Source organism: Brienomyrus brachyistius, unplaced genomic scaffold (genome assembly GCF_023856365.1).
Source record: "Brienomyrus brachyistius isolate T26 unplaced genomic scaffold, BBRACH_0.4 scaffold39, whole genome shotgun sequence".
NCBI lineage: Eukaryota > Metazoa > Chordata > Actinopteri > Osteoglossiformes > Mormyridae > Brienomyrus > Brienomyrus brachyistius.
Window position 1 is genome coordinate 1,736,967 of NW_026042314.1, and position 21,176 is coordinate 1,758,142.

The window sequence follows — 21,176 nt, forward strand, 5'->3', positions numbered from 1 at the left end:
AAGGCACCGGGGAAAATATCTCCTTGAATGCCGTATCCAGGCCTGACATGATGCCTGGTCAATATCTCCACATGCCTCCTCCATTGCCTGTAAAAGGGCTACCTGTTGATGAGGATGACGGTCGTACACTTTCCAGCGCCAGGCAGAGAAGAACTCCTCGATGGGATTTAAGAATGGGGAGTATGGAGGGAGGTTGAGTGCCTTGAAGGATGGGTGGTCTGTAAACCAGTTGCGGACCAAAGCAGCCCTATGGAAACTAACATTGTCCCATATGATGACATATCGGGTATGTTCTGGTCTCTGAACAGTGAGCATGTCATGTGAGGTGTCCAGGAATGCAATAATGTGTGCAGTGTTGTATGGGCCTGTGGTTGCATGATGGTGAACAGCACCATTTTGGCTTATAGCTGCACACATGGTTATGTTACCACCACGTTGTCCTGGGACATTGATGATGGCACGGTGTCCAATAATGTTCCTGCCACGTCTCCTGGTTTTACTGAGGTTAAAACCGGCCTCATCTACAAAAAGTAGCTCATGTCCCAAGGCATCTGCTTCTAGTTCCATCACTCTCTGGACAAGACAAAACAGATGCAACACATCAGGCCCATGCACAGCACTACAGTATGCACTTCCAAATTCAGAACCAATGACACTATAGCTTACCTGCACATAGTCATACCGCAGTTGCTTTACACGTTCTGTGTTTCTCCCGAAAGGAACTCTGTAAATTTGCTTCATTCTTATTCTGTGGCGCGCAAGTACACGACTTAGTGCAGAAATGCTTGCACTATGTATATTTTGAAAGATGGTGTCATTATCAATTATGCGCTGCTGTATTTTGCGCAGTCTTATTGCATTATTGGCAATCACCATGTTCACTATATGGGTCTCTTGCTCTGGAGTGAACATTCTGCCTCTGCCCCCAACATCTGGACGTCTAGCAATTCTGTAAAGTAACAATTTCAGTATTTTTGCATGTATGGTACTGTTGTGTTTCTCATTAGAGTATGGCAGTGCTACAAAGTACTTACCGATTCTCATTTTGAAATGTCCTAATGATGCTTGCCACAGTGTAGCGGCTCAATTTAGGCTGAACCCGTTGGCCAGCTTCCCTCAGGGTCATCCCATGGTTGATGACATGGTCCACTATTGTAGCTCTGATGTCATCAGTTATTCTATTTCTTACTCTTCTTACCCTTCCTCTTTCCCCTCCTCGTCCTCTTCTTGCTCCTCCTTGTCCTCTTCCTTTACAGTTTTTGACGATTGCTTACGCACGATTTTCAAAACAGGGCCCGTGTTTTCAAAACAGTACACAGAATTAGCACAACCACACACCCAATTATCAAAACACTACAGATCCTTTGCATAATGAAATACTTTTGTAAAAACTATATACTTATGTTTAAAAACCACACTTTTGTACCATAAGAAACACATGTTTCACATTTACCATACTCTGTTTGCACGAGTTACACTCTGCTGTGATAAACCTAAAACACTTTTAGCACTTCTACTTCCCTATGATTAGAGTAGGCTACCATCAACAAAGTACAAATGTAAAGTAAATCCACCAAACACTACACAAGACCAATGTTGCACACTGAAGAAACTCATTTATTTCTCAACATGCCCAAAATGTTGACATGGAGATTCATAGAACTGTAACAACATGTCACTTTACGTACTGTACTGTCAGTTTACTGTTACAAAGAAAAACACTAGACATTGTCTCTTCGCCTAGCTGGATCTGGCCAAAGAATTTCATCAACATCGCAGGCAATGTTGTCATTAGCTAGACACCTTGGGAAGAAACGTCTTGAATGACGAATCCATCCTTGTATTGCTGCTACCTCCATCTGGTCACAGACCTCCTCCATGGCTTGGAGGACGGGTACCTCAGCCTGGAGACGGTGATCATATACCTTCCACTGCCATGCTGAGAAAAACTCTTCTATAGGGTTGAGGAATGGAGAGTATGGTGGAAGATATAGGACGGTGAAATGTGGATGTTGCTGAAACCAGTTCTGAACCAGAGCAGAGCGGTGGAAAGACACATTGTCCCAGACAACAATGTATTGCATATGATCGATTTGATTTGCTGCTGTTATGTTGTGCAACTGGTCCAAGAATGTAAGTATGAGTGCTGTGTTGTAAGGGCCCATATGGGCATGGCGGTGGAGGACCCCATTCTGTGTAATGGCTGCACAGAGTGTTTTATTTCCCCCACGTTGACCTGGGACATTGACTATAGCCCTATGGCCAATAACGTTTCTTCCCCTCCTTCGTGTTCTCGTCAGGTTGAACCCAGCCTCATCTACGTAAATGAACTCATGCTGGATCTCCTCTCCATCCATTCGTAGAACTACCTAAAGAACAGTGTCAGGCAAAATTGTGTAGTTCAGTGTCCATGTAGCATACATATTACAGTACAGTAAAAGATTATGAGACGGTATGCAAGATCACACTGCTAAAGTGAATACATACCTCTGCATAATCATGCCGCAGTTGTTTCACCCTTTCGGAATTGCGCTCGAAAGGCACTCGACAAATTTGCTTCAATTGAATATGTTTTTTTTTAAGGATGCATGCCAGTGTTGATATTGAGACCTGATGGATATCGTTGAAACTGGCATGGTTATTGACAATGTTAGCTTGGAGCTGTTTGAGTGTTATAGCATTGTTGGCCAAAACCATGTTTACTATCTCCCTCTCTTGCTGTTCTGTGAACATAGGAGGCCTTCCCCCTTGTCGTTCCTGACCCTCAATCCTATGTAGAAAAAAAACAGTAAACAATGGTACAGTATATTCACAGGACAAGGTAACAGAAGTGCTGATACTGCATAGAATACAGTACTGTAAAGCAGTTACTGAAACCATGCAGATGTTCTTGATATGGTGATATTTGTACAATACCTATTTTCCAGCCGAAATGTTCTTATCACACTTGCCACTGTGTATCGGCTTAGATTTGGCTCTACTCGCAGTCCAGCCTCCCTCAGCGTCAGGCCGTGGTTGACAACGTGGTCAACCAGTGTTGCGCGGATCTCATTTGTCAGATTCGGTCCTCTTTGAGCACCTTCTTCTCTTCGTCTTCCTCTTCTTCTACCTCCAGCATGGCCCCCATCTCTTCCTCTTCCTCTGTTGATTGCTCTTCCTCCCCTTCCTCCTCCTCCTTCCATTTTGCTTGAAGACCGATGAACTCTCCTGCTGGTTTTTATAGTGCTTACACACCTGATTGGTGTGTCTACAATTAAGCAAACTAGTGTTTGCACACCTGATGACTGTGTTGAACCAATTAGTTGGACGGTGCGGTAATTTGACAGTCAGTGCTTTGGTATTGCAAGGAAGTGACTTCATGATAGATTTTTGTGTGTGATGTATGTTAAGTGTGTTTAGTGTTTTGCAAATCACTGTGTGTAGAGTTTTGCAACAAGTGTGAGGTTGACAATGTGCTTATAGTTGTGCAAATATGGGCTGCTGTTTTTCTTGTTGAGTGTGCGGTTTTGCTAATAGTGTACTACTTTTAATTTTCGTGTGTAAGCAATCATCAAAAACTGTAACTTCCTCTAACCCTCTCGCTTCTTCACCTCCACGTCCTCTTCCTCCAACTTCTTCACCTCCACGTCCTCTCCCTCGGCCTCCTCGGCCTCCTCCGATTCTCACTCTTCTCACTCTTACTGCTCCTTCCATTGTACTCCACATAGACAGCTTACCTGTGGCTTATTTATAGTGCTTAGGCTGATTGCAAAGTGAACTAATTATCTAAAACAGTTTTCACATGTGGAAGTGTACCAGACAGTTGGCAAAATAGTGTTAATGATAGCCATACATGTGTATAATTTTGCTAGGAGTGTGTTGGAAATTTGGTAATTGAGTGTAAGCAGTGAGTTGTGTTTAAAGTTCTGCAAAAAGAGTGTTGTGCAATGAATTGTGCCTACAGTTTTGCAAAGTGTGTGTTACAAAATTGCAAACTGAGTGCAAAGCAGTGTTTGTGCTTTAAGTTTTGCAAACTCAGTGAGTGGTTTTCCTAAAAGTATTAATAGTTTTAGAAATTGTGCTATAACAATCACAGTTAGGGTTTAAACCATCAGAAAAAACTGTAATAATATTGATTTTGCACAATATTACCCAGCCCCCGTGTGATATTACCCAGCCCCCGTGTGATATTACCCAGCCCCCGTGTGATATTACCCAGCCCCTGTGTGATATTACCCACCCCAGAAGGGGAAATTCTGGCTTTTGTACAAACCTCTTCAATTTACGGAGATAATTTTCATATGGAAAAGCTGAGACAGAGTCCAAACAGCCATGCAGTTGGGCATCTGCAGATAGGTGGACCAATGCATGGACGTTATACACTAAGGCATCCTTGCCATAAAGTTCCCCAAAATGACTTACAAATGTTGTAAGTAATGTGTTTGCATAGTTACAGTAGAATGAGCACAGCTGAGGACTGACAAGGATGCAAATACCTGTATAAAATAACATGAAATTGTTATATAAATTACTATCTAAATGTGGTGCCAGAGCAATAGAGCCAGTATACAACAGAAACTGCCTTAGTTCAGTTGCTTTCCAAAGGTCTCTCTCTCTTAGAGACCTTGGCTTCCTTGCAAACTCCACTGGTATATATGTACGCATCTGAATCAGACTTTGAGAAGTTCTATCAACGACATTTGAGGATAAGCGAAATTTCAAAGGCCCCCTCAGCCAAACATTTAACAATCTACGTGTGACACCTAAACATTCAAGGTGCATGTAATCTAGAGGGAATCTAGTTACCATACCAACATCTAGACCAGAAAATCCATGTGGTCCATTGTGGTGATGGTCCTCGTCAACTCTGTCTGAAAATGATGAATCATTGCGCAATACAAAACTATTTATGGGGTTTGTCATTCTGTTGTTAACGTAAACACCTGGCTGGCAACACTTGTCACATCCATGATATGCATTGTGAGCCTTTGTGTTTTTTACAAATGCCCTAGCAGGGGCATCACATACAACCAAAGCCAGTCCAATGAAGACCTTTTTCCCTCTAAAATTAAATCCTTACTGCAGCTGCTTTAGCTCATGGGTAAAATCACTTAAAAATTCATCCGGGGCATTTGGTTTGTTTGTACCACAAAAAAGGCCAATAACAATGGGTTCCTTCATCGGGACACTTAACAAAAGTCCTAAAATGGGCCATAACTGTATATTTGTGCTCTTGAACAATGGCAAGCCATCAATATTTATCTGTAATCTAAAAGTAAAGCCATCTGCAACATGCTTAATTAGCTGGGTTAGTGTGTCATGCAGTGCTGTCAAGATACCTCTATAATGATACAAACCACCACATTGTTGTTGGATTTTATAGTCAGTGTTTGTTTGAAGGATGGTTCGAGCATCCTTGGGCAGTTCTGGGTGGTACACTCTCAACAAACTAAGGAGGGCTGTGAGTGCCTCTAAAGAAACTCCAAACTGTACAGACCAATTGGCTAAGCTTGCAACAAGGCTGACTGGCTTGTCAACAAACTGAGACTCTGACTCAGAATCAGACTCTGAAGCATCTAGTCTCTCTGCCTCTCCTCCAGTATCATCTGTGCAAAGTGCATCTAAATGGTCATCTATCGGAGAGAGACTTGAGTCACTGCAGCTATCAGTGTCATTGGTGGTGAACTGAGAGTCAACTCTGTCAGCTCTTGTTTGCTCTGATTCTATCAGACAGTCTTCTGCAATGTCATGCAGTCGTTTTTCTAAAGAAATGCGAGCCCTCTGCCTGACTCCAGAGCTTGTTAATGGAGGTTCCCATTGTCTCTAAAAAGATTTAAGAAGAACAGCTTTACAGTGCATATGTAGGAATATGTTGCCACTAGCCAGTATAATTTAGCTGCACGTGCCTTTAAAGTGTGTGTGTGTGTGTGTGTGTGTGATATGTATATATCTCAATGACTGAAGTCATTTTACTCTGTAAAAAACTTTGTTAATTTCACATTCAACTAAATGAGCAAAGAAATATGAAGAATAGAAAGCATGAAATATACAACTACGGTACAGTTACAGAAAAACGTGAATGGCTTTTTCACTCAGAACTGAGATCACAATTCTCTCACGATTCTGCCTCGAAACGCTAATTTATAATGTTCAGTATAAATACAGCCTTCAATACACTACATTCGGCCTTGTATGATTTCTGAAGGTGTATGTGAGTGGAGCATCGGTTTGATTCACAGGCGAATCTAACCAATAAATCCCAAAACAAAAACCAAATGATTTTTTACTGGCTGTTATGGTTTGAGGCGCATGGATCCCAGGTACTTGCTGTTTGGCGTCTGGGAGCTATGGGCTAACAAAACTTTAGGGGATGACAAAGGTAGCAGAAATCCCAGCATTCCCAACGCACCTATATTCAGTTTATGCAAATATGAACCCAATTGGTAGCCGTAACATGGCTTCTGAAAACACACACAAATGTGGAATTACATCTGTGACTTTGAAAACAGAAATGTGCAATTTTTTTCTAAGCACAAACTTCAGTGCAGGGTTGTACAAGATTGAAATACAAGTGCGCAAATTTCTGCGCGGGTGAACAAAGTTAAGTGCTCAAATGAATTTCACACCACCACAGATTTCTATCATAATAATCAATGCATATAGCTTACCACAACAGTAAGGTATATAAGCAAATAAACTTACTGCAATTAACTCCACCGTGCACTGAGATTCTGACTTATTCATTAACGTTTAAACGTTTTTCCCCTAATTAGTATTGTATAATTATCAGACAACAGTTTTACACGGTGGTATTTCTAATTTTTCCAGATAGATAGAATTATACAATAAAAAAAAAACACTTACCCTTGGATATGTGGTCGAACCTAAAACGGAGACAGAGTGTGCTATTGAATGTCAAATGTTTCTGCACATTTTCTCGAATAATCTATTAAATTCACCCGAAGAACACAAATAATTGAAATACAAAACATATTTCATGGTATTATAACTCTCAGTGGGGCGGCATGGTGGTGCAGTGGTTAGCACTGTTGCCTCACACTTCTGGGTTCGAGTCTCCGCCTGGGTTACATGTGTGTGGAGTTTGCATGTTCTCCCCATGTCGTCGTGGGGTTTCCTCCGGGTACTCCGGTTTCCCCCCACAGTCCAAAAACATGCTGAGGCTAATTGGACTTGCTAAATTGCCCGTAGGTGTGCATGTGTGTGTGAATGGTATGTGAGTGTGCCCTGCGATGGGCTGGCCCCCCATCCTGGGTTGTTCTCTGCCTCGTGCCCATTGCTTCCGGGATAGGCTCCGGACCCCCCGCGACCCAGTAGGATAAGCGGTTTGGAAAATGGATGGATAACTCTGTTACCTTTTATTAACCGACCCACGCTTATTTTAGTAAGCGCTATAGCTAACACAGACAGATCAGTTGCCGGCTAACAAACTAGTGACAAAAGTCAAACATTTTAAGATTAACTTAACAATTAACGACCCACCATAATCAAAAAGGTATTAATTTACATCTAACACAGTTTAACCGCACTGTGTGTCTTGTATGTACCGGAATAAAACTGTTTCCTCAAACTTTTCCTGCGCCTTCACCCACGCTGTGGTGGAGTGAGTGTATATGTATATATGTATGATGTGCATGTGAGAGACACCATCGGAAGTCCGGTTCAGTTCCTCAGAGGCACTACTATGGAGGCGCTTACAGTAATAAACTTGCTGACCACAAAAACTGGCACTATGATGGAAGTTATGCAGAAGTGCAGAGTAGATGGAATAATTTTTGTACCTCAATAAGATTGTGTGCCTTTTGCCTGTGTCTCCAGCCAGTGCCGGGGGTGAAACGCGCCTGCAATTATCAGCGGGATAACATTATCGTTTTTTTTATTCTGTGGAAAATGAAAGACCGATTTGCTGGCCGGATTTATTTATGAATCATAAACATGTTGTGGGCTATATAAGTAAAGTCAGGGCTCTCAAGTCTTATGCATTGACTGTGAGACACTTGCATTTCAACCAGTTCACATGCTCACGCGCCGCACCTTATGTTTGTCAAGCTGAGAAGTAAGGGTTAGGGTTATAATTATCAATAAATAATGTACTTCCCTGTGAAACAATGATGCTGGATGTTTATTTGCATATCATGATATGGTGCAGCCTTTTAATAGGTTTCTGTTTTTCTGTTAATCCATTCATGGTGTTGAATAAGTCAGCAAGCATAAGTGTAAGGCTAGTGAGTGACTGGTGTTTTCGGGGGAGACTCCCTAGAGCTGGAGAGAAATACCTTAAGGCACGGGATGAAAAATCCCAAATCTTCCAGGAAAAATGTCAGCATTATATGTATTTGCCACACAGAACAGAACAAAAAATTCCATAGGGAATCACACGCCTACCATAGTCACTATACTACTTTATTATCTGTGTCAGTAAGCCCTGCTTTTACACTAACACTCCTGTGGCCACTAGGGGAGCTCTCACCTCTACTGGGTCCAGCTAAATAATTATGTTACACATTCTAACAAGCTTTATTATCTGTGTCAGTAAGCCCTGCTTTTACAATAACACTCCTATAGCCATTAGGGGAGCTCTCACCTCTTCATGGAGTTTGCATGTTCTCCCCATGTCATCGTGGGGTTTCCTTCGGGTACTTGCTAAATTGCCCATAGGTGTGCATGTGTGAGTGAATGGTGTGTGAGTGTGCCCTGCGATGGGCTGGCTCTCCATCCTGGGTTGTTCCCTGCCTCGTGCCCATTGCTTCCGGGATAGGCTCCGGACCCCCCCCCCACGACCCAGTAGGATAAGCAGTTTGGAAAATGGATGGATGGATGGATGTGCACCAAAGCACACACAGTTTTTTATGATGACTTAAACACATTTTTGTTACTACTGGCTATTTTGCAAAACTCTGCACTCAAATAAAAAAACCATCAAATCAGCAAAACATTGTAGGTCTCTTGCAAAAGCTAATAAATCTTGCTTAACTCTTCAAACCTTTGTAAAAATGGTATTTTTGTACCAATCAGTTAACACAAACCATCGTATTACAGTTGTTCTCGATTGCTAAGACACATTCCTGGGAAGCTGCTCTCCTTTTCTCTAAACTGTGAACACAAAACCCAATTTTCAAGCTACATTCACAAAACCTCTGACTCTTCTTGCAAAAACAAACTTTCACCCCAAAACAGTTCAATCTGCGCTCAGAACTGAACTATGCTGTCAAATCATGCCTCAAGTCAATCTAAATTCAATACTCCACTGAGTAGTCACTAAACACTACATAGAAAAAAGGAAAACACAATGCTCAGGACATGAAGCGGTAGAAATAAATGTTTATTTAGGTTAAATGCATGTTGCAAAACAAAATACTTGGGCATTTGTAACACTTGTACATAGAAAAAAGAAATTGCAAAAAAACAGAAATCCTGTGCATTTACATGTAGCACTTGTACATAACAATAAAGCACAAAAATATACAATTGAAGTACAAAGAAAAGAAGTGCATTACTCCGCCACAGCATCATTTCTCCGTACTGGGTCAGGCCACAGGACTTCATCTACATCACAGGCCACATTTTCTCTGGCCAGGCAACGGGGGAAAAACCCCTGGCATGCCATATCCAGGCTTGACATGCCTCCACACCCATGTCACCACAGGCCAGTTCCATGGCTTGGAGATTTACCCTGGTGTAAGGTTGGCGTTCATATACCTTCCACCGCCATGAGGAGAAGAATTCTTCAATGGGGTTCAGGAAAGGGGAGTACGGTGGAAGGCAAAGATTGATAAAACCTTGGTTCATATTGAACCACTCTCTAACCTGGAGGCCTCTGTGAAAACTCACATTGTCCCAAACAACATAGATGGGCTGCTCATCCTGCTGCCCTAACAGAGCATCTCGCATGTGATTGAGGAAAATGAGGAGCTGGTGAGTGTTGTAGGGCCCTAGGGTCGCCTGATGGTGGGCAACACCATGATTACTGATGGCAGCACACAATGTGACATTGCCACCACGCTGTCCAGAGACACCAACAATGGCCCATTCGCCAATCACATTACGGCCTCCCCTTCTCTTTTTGGTGAGATTAAATCCAGCTTCATCCATGTAGATGTATTCATGGAGTTTTTCCATTGCATCCAGTTCAAAAACTCTGTAGAAATAGATATATATTTTTGTGAGTGATGTAGGCCAACTACAGTAAACACTACATACAGTAACCAACATTTATGTGTCTGGATATATACCAACCTGTACATACTGGGATCTTTGCTCTTTGACTCTATCAGAGTTGCATTCAAAGGGCACTCTGTTGCGCTTGAGGACACGGTCAACAATAGAGAGGCTGACACTGTTGATACCCTCAAAATGCACATGGTCCTGAATGATCCTCTGCTGAATTTCACGCAGTTTAATGGTGTTGTTCTCACGGACCATGTCGACAATTAGGGTCTCTTGGTGTGGGGAGAACATAGATGTCAAACCACCCCTATGTGGCAGTCATTCAATTCTACAAAAAGAGAACATGCACTTACAAAAATACATACATGGAATAGGCCTACAAACAGTCAGACTAACTCTCCATTACAATACTATAGTACACTGGCACAGTGATGTACCGAAACATGTTTACTGTGGGACAGTATATAGTACAGTCATTGTAGATATGTAATTGTTGTCAACATTTACATACTATAATGTCAAAAAAAGTACCTACCTGTTCTCTTCTCTAAATCTTCGGATTATGGTGGACACAGTGAATCTATTGATGTTTGGTTGTACCCTTAGTCCGGCCTCCTTCATTGTCATACCATGGACAAGAACATGGTCAATCACAGTAGCTCTGATTTCATCAGATATTACTGTTCTTTGTCCTCGCTGACCACCTTGACCTGCTCGACCTCCTCTCACACAAACTCCTCTCCTTAGATTTCTATCCATTGTAGTGCCTCACAAACCAGTGCTCTGGCTTATATGTACCCTCACATCATTAGCCACAAGTGTGATATATTTTGAGTTGTTGTGTTCAACCGGTGACACCTGAGCTTTAATTGTGTTTGACTTTTGCCACCTGTGTTCACCATTATGCAATACAGGTGCATCACAATGACAATGTGTTGACAAGATGTGTCTAAACATGTGACGAGTGCTTATGATTTTGCCAAAAGAGTGACTGAATCAATAAGTGGGTTCAGACAATAGGGTTTAGTGTTTTAGCACCTACGGTCAATTTACTAACTCCAATTAGCCTCAGCATGCTTTTGGACTGTGAGGGGAAACCAGAGTACGACGACATGGGGAGAACATGTAAACTCCACACACGTAACCCAGGCAGAGACTCGAACCCGGGTCCCAGAAGCGTGAGGCAACAGTGCTAACCACTGCACCACCATGCCACCCCCTAAATAATCCTTTAATTAATAAAAATTAATGAGTGAAATAAAGAATTTTAAGGGTTTACGGACCCTTATAATAATATTAAACACCATTTATTAGAATTGAGGGCAAATATAAGTAATTTTAAATAGTAAAGGAACCTTACTTAATTCACCTTAATTAATCAAAATTAAAGGGCAATGTTATGTAATTACAGACCGTCAAACAATCTTAAACTGCCCCTTAATTCATAAAAAAATTAAGGGGTGAATTAAGGATTTTTTGAGTGTAAATTTAAGAGGTAATTTTGAAAAATTAAATTGGGAAATTGAGTAGTTTTACCCCTTAATTGGCCTTAATCGTTGCACCTTTTCCCTTAATTTCACATATAGCAATAATTAAGGTCAAAGTTAAGGTAATTTTAAGGAGTAAAAATTAAGGGGCTTGATTTCGTAGTGTAAGGTGCGTGATACAGTAAAACACTTTACTAACTGGTAATGCACGTTAGCATTACGTTAAATGACAACTTTACCAGTTACTTACCAGATACCAGATCTCCTATATGTTCGCCGAATGACAGCAGGCAGAAGGCGGCGCGTTTTTCAGAAATACACCGGAGTTAAACTTACGCCGCGTTATTTACCGGCACTTCTAACACCAACATTTGCAGCCATTAACTCAAAGGTGGCAGTAACACTGAAATGTCTCTTTCTGCGTCAAAATAAGGTAACACTGTGATTTTGATACTTTATTATTTTTTTTAACTTAACCGTACCTTCCTCCCATTCCTCCTTCTCTGCATATTGATATTTAGGAGAGTGTCAGATATAAATTAACGATGCAAAATTATCAAAGCAAGACAGACACAACACTGAAGAGATGACAAAGACACAGTTTGAATGTTAAGTTTTATTATAAAGCTCTTATCTTAGCTTAGCCTATCTTATATTTTAACTTAACCTATCATTATAACTTAACTTAGGCTAAGTTAACATATGATAAGATAAGCTATCTTAATTATTATATTTTAACTTATCTTATCATATGTTAACTTAACTTATCTTATTCTATCTTATATCTACATTAACACTTAAACCGTATCTCTAATATCCCTCCGTCCCCGGCCATAACCCACAAGTCTGTCAGGAACAATGTCTCTGTCAGTCCTCCGTCTCCCACCATAACCCATAAGTCCATGAATCCGCTGCAGGAGTTGCTGTTCCGCCGAATGCTGATGCTGCCCCTGGCCTCTCTCTGCTCGCAGCGCGCAGGAGCCGTTGCTGTCTGTCCGATGGAGGAACTTTAGCTGGGGCCTCTTCCTGGTCGCTCCTGCTTCCTCCAGGGGGGGTGGCCTGTCCCTCCCGCTCCATGGACGACTCCTCTGGCCACGGAAACTTTCTTCGGTTCCAGTCTGGGACAGCCGGTTGTTAAAACAAGGAAAGATGATTGATTTAAGACATTTTATGCTCTAATGAAAGTGCTCTAATAAGGTCTCTTAAGCCAGTGCTTTACCTTCGGTATGTAAGACACCCTCCATGTCGATCCGGGCTTGTCCGTGTCATCCTTCTTAATGATCTTCACCATGTCCACCCTCTCGCCGATGTTCTTCTTCAGCACCTCATTTTTTTGGGAAAAAGATCCCTCTTCCTTATATGTTATTTTCACTTTTATTTTAATTTCAATTTTAATCTTAACTACTTTAATTTCTTTGTTTTCCATTTTTTAAATGTTAAGAGAGCTCAAAATACGACCAGTCGCGAAAGATGTTTGATGAGGTAAGTACTGTGATTCAAAAGTATTCAAGCTGTTGTCACGGACGCACATTCGTACCATAACAGACAATGCGATCCTATGCAGCTCGTTGGCGACTTTCGGCCGCGTTCGGCTCCGACTGACCGGTCGTGGGTTCGATTCGGCCGTAAGCAGGTTGCCAACTCTGACGCATGTGGCGCGAGACTCGGGCTTTCAGACTAAACACTCACGGCAAGAAATCTTATGGAGAATCTCTATTAATCCATTTAAAACCTAAAACTGGTTACATCAAAAGCGTTTGGGCAGTTTGCAAACCCTAAAATCTATTTACAAGGTAATAAAACGGTTATATAAATGTGAATACGTGTGTAAACTTGTCTCGAAGTGAAAATCTCAGGCCAACCAGCTGACCAAAGTTGGCAACCCTGCGTAAGTCGGCCCCCTTATTTTATATGCAAAAATTATCATATGCAGGGGGCACATAACTGGTATGAAAGTACTCATTCGCTGTCTAAAGCGATACGCACGGTAATATTTTGTAGCAGCGCAAATGCTTGTTTATTTTATGTACATTGGCAGTGTTATGACAAGAAATCATTATATGTTTTAGCCTTCGTGCCGCGAAAGAAGTACAAATTAGCCACATAAATGTTAAGATGCACGGTAATTTCTAGCCATAGCGTGAATGCACATAAAAATAAATACTTAAATAAAAAAAATTTGCGCTGCTACAACAAGGAATTGCCGCGCGTGTATGGGGAATGCGTACTTGCGCACCATGCAGTTATGTGATCCTGATCATACGTGTAACCATATTTGCTGTGTACATTATATATTTTTGGATTATTTTAGTTAAAGTATATGCCACTGATTTATGTTGTATATTATTATTATGCTTTGCAGTAATTTTATTAAGGTTAATATATATTTATTTTACATTACAATGTTATTGTCTTGACAGTTATGTTGAATGATCAGATTTAATTTTATTTTATTTATTATCTGTTACAGTACTCTATTATTTCAGTTATATTTACATGTGTTTACATTAAGGTTCAGTATGTTTCCTTGGTTAACTGTATTATTAGTTCCTATCTGCCCTGGTACACAGGGGGACAGTTTAATGCGAAGCGCGGGAAGGGAGTTTGGAGCGCGGCTGGAGAAAGTTGTAAGGTTCTGTGTTGCAGAGTGGTGATTATTAAAAACGATTGTAAAAGGAACTGTAGCCCGCTTATTACCCACAGCCCGAGAGGGAGACTGGCACGCGCTACCCATTTATCAAGAAACCAGGGTTACAGGCTGGTGGCAGCGGTGTTTCTTTATTTTCGGAATAATTCGTCAAGGCATTCAACTCGGTTCTTCTGCGCGGAAAATGGCCGCAGTGTACATGTGCATTCTGTGAGTTGTTTGTGTATTAACACGGGCTCTTGCACAGTTAAACGGGCACTGCCTGAAGTACAAAAGTGGAACGCTTGTTATTTTTTTTTTCCCGCTAATCTTGTGAGTTGGATAGTACATAAGTATGTCGTTGGTTAACGATCTCAAGGATAACATAAACAGAAACTCAGACTAACAAAAGCTGCAAATACATACTCAGTTGATTACATTGTGTTGATTACATTATAATGTTTATATTGTAATGATTACATCATGGATATTTGGCATACTTAATAATATCATAAAACTTATATTCTACGTTATATAGTGCTAAATAATATTCCATAAGAGCAGCTTCACTCCTGAGTGTCCTGGGTGATTGTAGCTCAGATCCAGCTCTCTCAGGTGTGAGGGGTTTGACCTTAGAGCTGAAACCAGGGAAGAACAGCCTTCTTCTGTGACTCTACAGCCTGCAGAGAGACAGACAAAAACACTGATAAATAAGATCACATCACCAATACAAGTATTACTTATAAGTAAATGTAACTACTTTCCTATTGACAATGTGTTTCCTTTCAATAAATACAGTTTACTGTGTGGAAGGAAAACCCAGTAATACTGACCTCAGTATCCCCTGTTTACAGTCTGGAATACTCAGTAATACTGACCTCAGTATCCCCTGTTTACAGTGTGGAATACCCAGTAATACTGACCTCAGTATCCCCTGTTTACAGTGTGGAATACCCAGTAATACTGACCTCAGTTTCTCCAGTTTACAGTGTGGAATACTCAGTCCAGCAGAGAGCAGCTTCACTCCTGAATCCTGTAGGTCATTGTCACTCAGGTCCAGCTCTCTCAGATGTGAGTGGTTTGATCTGAGAGCTGAAGCCAGCGCCTCACAGCATTCCTCTGTGAGTTCACACCGGTTCACCTTTAGGAAAATGAAAGACTTTTAAGATTCAAGATTATTTATTTGTCACATGCATAGTTATACAGGTACAACATGCAGTGAAATGTATCCTGAACTGCTCTTTTGACTGTGCAACATTAGAATAATTTAATAATTAAAAACCACTTTTTGCATTGGTGCACTGTATATTATATCACAGTGAGCCATTACATTCATCACAGAAGAGATTCTTTTAAACAATGAATTTATTGTACAGCTTTTAAGAAGCACATTAACACTCATCTCACTTTTGACTGGAACATTGTATTTTGTTAAACTCAGCTTGTTAAATTTAAACTTGTTAAATTTAAAATTGCAACAGATCCATCACTTTTCTTTGTCTATTAGCTGCTAACCAACACAGTGCTAACCATGACAGTTTGGTGTAAGATCAGCGGGTAATGCTTGAGGGAGGTTATCCATGACAGTATGGTATTGGGTCAGTGGGTAACATTTGAGTGAGGTTATTCATGACAGTATGGTATTGGATCAGTGGGTAACATTTGAGTGAGGTTATCCATGTCAGTATGGTAGTAGATCAGTGGGTAATACTTGAGGGAGGTTATCCTTGATAGTGTGGTATTGGATCAGTGGGTAACATTTGAGTGAGGTTATCCATGACAGTATGGTATTGGATCAGTGGGTAACATTTGAGTGAGGTTATCCATGTCAGTATGGTAGTAGATCAGTGGGTAATACTTGAGGGAGGTTATCCTTGATAGTGTGGTATTGGATCAGTGGGTAACATTTGAGTGAGGTTGTCCATGACAGTATGGTATTGGATCAGTGGGTAACATTTGAGTGAGGTTGTCCTTGTCAGTATGGTATTAGATCAGTAGGTAACGCTTGAGGGAGGTTATCCTTGTCAGTATGGTATTAGATCAGTAGGTAACGCTTGAGGGAGGTTATCCTTGTCAGTATGGTATTAGATCAGTGGGTAATGCTTGAGGGAGGTCAGCCAGGACAGTATGTTGGTAGATCGGGGGTGACGTTTGGGCCCTTCCATGTATTGACACTGTTGTGCTGGAAGGGGTCGTGTTCCTCTGTGAGTTTAGCAGCTATGTTGTCGGGGAGCTGCCCCTGTTTGGGTCTCCCAAGGCAAATTGTTCCTGGGTGAGCAGCCAGACAAAGTGTGAGTCACTAACACTAAGGATCATGTGACCCTGCCCAGATTGGGGAGACCGGGACCCTTCCCTGGAGCAGGTGAGCGCCTAATTTACATGGGTTCCCCCTCCTGTGTATCCACCATCTGCAGGGCGAGCCGTGGGGGTTGGGTGCAATGTGGATCAGGTGCCTAGGCGGACCCATCATCGGCTACCAGTTCTGGTTCTAAGAACATGGAAAGTAACCTCTCTGGTGGGAAAGGAACCTGAGCTGATTGGGGAGGTAGAGAGATACCGACTAAATATATGCACAGGTTGGGCTTGAGAGGGGCTGGACTCCCCTCTATTCCACTCTTGACTTGCCCCTGGTGAGAGGGGCTGGACTCCCCTCTATTCCACTCTTGACTTGCCCCCGGTGAGAGGGGCTGGACTCCCCTCTATTCCACTCTTGACTTGCCCCTGGTGAGAGGCACTGGGCAGGTGTGGGTCTACTTATGTGCTGATTTCACACGGCCGCCATTTTGAATGGAAAGCGAGGCAGAGGAGGGAGTCACCCCAAGTGGAAGCCTGGAAGTACAGTCACATAAAAACGGCTTGGACCGTAAAGTTTGAGCTGGTGCCACATTTTACCATAAACGATGCTGAAAAATGGGCTGAGGAGGGATGTTGAATATCAAGAGCAGTTCTGTTAAAAGGATACAGCGACTGAATAGAGGGGAACATTACTGATATTAAAGGTAAGTTAAGGATTTTGACAGGCGTAGCCTAAGTGTCAATGTACTAGCTAATCAGCAAACATCAAAATATTCTTTGCAGCGTGAATAACTAACGTTAGTTATTAACAAGCTTGATTTATTTTCTGAGTTTACAATTTTCTGAGACAACAAGCACTATTATCCCGAGAGAGGCTGAAAATGCTGGATACATATTACTAAACATATATGGTACATTACAGAGTTAATCAATGGGGTATGAATATATTTTAGGTCCAAGCAGAGTCAGGTACTTCACCTCCAATGGATCTTGGGTTTTCACATAGAAAATAAAAATCTTCAGCCCCACTGTGAGGAATTATAGCAGGAGGCAGCTTGGTTATATGAAACATCCTCACTACTGTAAATCCATGATTCTGCAAAAGTGTGTTTTCTAAATTTGAACTTAGCTTCTAAGTGTCCCGGTTACAAGGAAATCAAGAGAAAGACAAACCTTGATCACATTCTTGTTTTTAATAAGATGTACATCCTGGTTCACAAGAATATGCCACAGTAGCATCAACGAATTTTGTGGAATTCATCCCACCTCAGCCTCGTTTTCATTTTGAAAATGGTGACCTCTGCGAAATAAGCTAATAGCCCCCCCAATTCAGTGCCAGAACGTTGGAGTTCACCCCAGTGAGTGAGAGGGTTACCTCCCTTCTCCTTCGAGTTGGGGGAGGGGGTCTGACTTTATGCGTATGCACCGAACACCAGCTCAGAGTACCTGGACTGCTTGTAGACCTGGGAGGGGGGGCTGGGAGGTGCCCCCCATGGGGACTGCAGTGTCCTGCTGGGCGACATTAACGCTGATGTGCGTAGCGACAGTGAAACCTGGAAGGGTGTGATTGGGAGGAACGGCCTGGCCGATCTGAATCCCTGTGCTGCCCACAGTGTGTCCATAACGAACAGCATGGTGGAACATAAGTGCTCCTGTGACCGGAGCATCCTGGGCCGCAGGTCGATGGCCGATGGCCGTCTGATGGGACTGGCAGTTTGTCACTTATAATATCTCTCCTTAAACGTTCCATGTTCTTTTAATTTTTTATTGTCATATTTAGTCCTACGATTTTACTTTGTGCATTAAGCATTTTATTTCTTATCTTTTCTGGAAAGCACTTTGAATGACCTTCTTGTATGAAAGATGTGCTATATAAATAAACTTGACTTAAACCGACATAAAATATTCATTCTCTACTCACTTCAGCTTCTCCAGTTTACAGCTGGGATCCTCCAGCACAGCAGAGAGCAGCTTCACTCCTGAGTCTCCTGGGTGATTGTAGCTCAGATTCAGCTTTCTAAGGTTTGACTTCAGAGCTGAAGTCAGAGAAGAACAGCCTCTCTGTGACTCTACAGCCTGACAGCCTATAGAAAGGAAACCACAAAATTTCAGACAAAATACAGGCAGCAGTGACCTGTCAAAACACCAGTGCTGAAGTTGCCAGTGACTGGCCTGGACCCACCAGAGCAAACAGCCCTTCAGCCCCCCCCCACCCCCCCCCCTCCCCCATCCCAGGTCTCCCTGTTGCTGATAAAAAGCTGCCATTCGGGGGTAATATTCTGCACTTGGGTTTGCCTGAGTGCCTCTGTTCCTGCAGCTGCCACACACTGTTCACTGAAGCTCACCTTTTAGCGTCACTGACTGTAATAACAGAAATAAATGATCAGCTTCTAAATTAGACCATCCAGTGAGAGCGACCCACTGCATCAAACAACTGGACTCTCTCATCCCCAGTCCTGCCAGAGGAAGAGAGGATGAGACCCTGGACTGACGTCAAGATCAAATGGTGTGACGTCATAGAAACCGCAAGATGCCCACGGTCGAGCACAGAACCACCCGTGAGGAAGTGAGGAATGCAAACAGGAGGCGGTTGGTATTAGATCAGTGGGTAATGCTGGTAGAGTAACCAGTGCTCCCACCCACTCCTTATTTTCTACATCCTCCTTTGAATTTTTGCCTGCTGTTGTGTCACAGAGACACAGAGCTTGGCCAAAACACAATGATGCCCTTTTTTGGGCAATGTAACAATGCTGCTGATATAAGACCCATACAGAGTATCAGACATTTACATTACATTTACATTTACAGGATTTGGCAGACGCCCTTAGCCAGAGCGACTTACATAAGTGCTTTGAGACTCTGCAATGAATTTCCGATGCTAGCTCAATAAGGACCCAAGCTATGAATACTATCTCTGAGAACTCCATTGAGTAGTGCAGAATTTTTTTTTTATGTATTTTTTTTTATTTATTTTTTTTTAAACACCAGAAAAAGAATCGAGTAAGAATATAGAAGTTCTACGTCAGGTATTTCTGAAAAAGAAAAGTTTTGAGTCGTCGCTTGAAGACAGTCAAGGATTCAGCTGTTCGGACATCTAGGGGGAGTTCATTCCACCAATTAGGTGCCAGGACAGAGAAGAGCCGAGATGCGTGTCTTCCTTGTGCCTTGAGGGGAGGAGGGACCAGTCGAGCAGTGCTGGAGGATCGGAGAGATCGTGGTGCAGAGCGGGGTGTGATGAGGTCCTTTAGGTAGGATGGAGCCAGAGAATTTTTGGCTTTGTATGCCAGCATCAGTGTTTTGAATCTGATGCGTGCAGCTACAGGAAGCCAGTGGAAACCAGACATACAGTTGTGGTCAAAAGTTTACATACACTTGTAAAGAACATAATATCATGGCTCTCTTGAGTTTCCCGTTATTTCTACAACTCTGATTTTTCTCTGATAGAGTGATTGGAACAGATACTTCTTTGTCACAAAAAACATTCATGAAGTTTGGTTCTTTCATGACTTTATTATGAGTTAACGGAAAAAAGTGATCATATCTGCTGGGTCAAAAATATACATACAACAATGCTAATATTTGGTTACATGTCCCTTAGCCATTTTCACTTCAATTAGGCGCTTTTGGTAGCCATCCACAAGCTTCTGGCAAGCTTCTGGTTGAATCTTTGACCACTCCTCTTGACAGAATTGGTGCAGTTCAGTTAAATTTGATGGCTTTCTGACATGGACTTGTTTCTTCAGCATTGTCCACATGTTTTCAATGGGGTTTAAGTCAGGACCCTAATTCTAGCCTGATTTAGCCATTCCTTTACCACTTTTGATGTGTGTTTGGGGTCATTGTCCTGTTGGAACACCCAACTGCGCCCAAGACCCAACCTTCGGGCTGATGATTTTAGGTTATGTTGAAGAATTTGAAGGTAATCCTCCTTCTTCATTATCCCATTTACTCTCTGTAAAGCACCAGTTCCATTGGCAGCAAAACAGCCCCACAGCATAATACTACCACCAGCGTGCTTGATGGTAGGCATGGTGTTCTTGGGGTTAAAGGCCTCACCTTTTCTCCTCCAAACATATTGCTGGGCATTGTGGCCAAAAAGCTCGATTTTTGTTTCGTCTGACCACAGAACTTTCCTCCAGAAGGTCTTATCTTTGTCCATGTGATCAGCAGCAAACTTCAGTCGAGCCTTAAGGTGCCGCTTTTGGAGCAAGGGCTTCCTTCTTGCACGGCAGCCTCTCAGTCCATGGAGATGCAAAACACGCTTGACTGTGGACAATGACACCTGTGTTCCAGCAGCTTCTAATTCTTGGCAGAGATGCTTTTTGGTGGTTCTCGGTTGACTCTTTACCCTCCTGACCAATTTTCTCTCAGCAGCAGGTGATAGCTTGCGTTTTCTTCCTGAACGTGGTAGTGATGAAATAGTGCCATGCACTTTATACTTACAAACAATTGTTTGCACTGTTGCTCTTGGGACCTGCAGCTGCTTTGAAATGGCTCCAAGTGACTTTCCTGACTTGTTCAAGTCAATAATTCGCATTTTCAGATCCATACTGAGCTCCTTTGACTTTCCCATTGTAGCGTTTGTGGACGTTTGTATCCAATGA

General features: G+C 42.2%; 1 protein-coding gene and 1 long non-coding RNA gene across 3 annotated transcripts in view; both read left to right on the forward strand.

Moving 5' to 3' along the window:
- The window catches only part of LOC125722473 (NACHT, LRR and PYD domains-containing protein 12-like), a 214,991-nt gene that overhangs the window by 119,928 nt on the left and 73,887 nt on the right, over positions 1–21,176 (forward strand). The gene's annotated exons all lie outside the window — the stretch shown is intronic.
- Positions 14,140–16,598, forward strand: LOC125722533 (uncharacterized). The gene is made up of 3 exons (XR_007386443.1): positions 14,140–14,283; positions 15,260–16,291; positions 16,390–16,598. It is a non-coding gene; the product is annotated as an uncharacterized LOC125722533 (long non-coding RNA).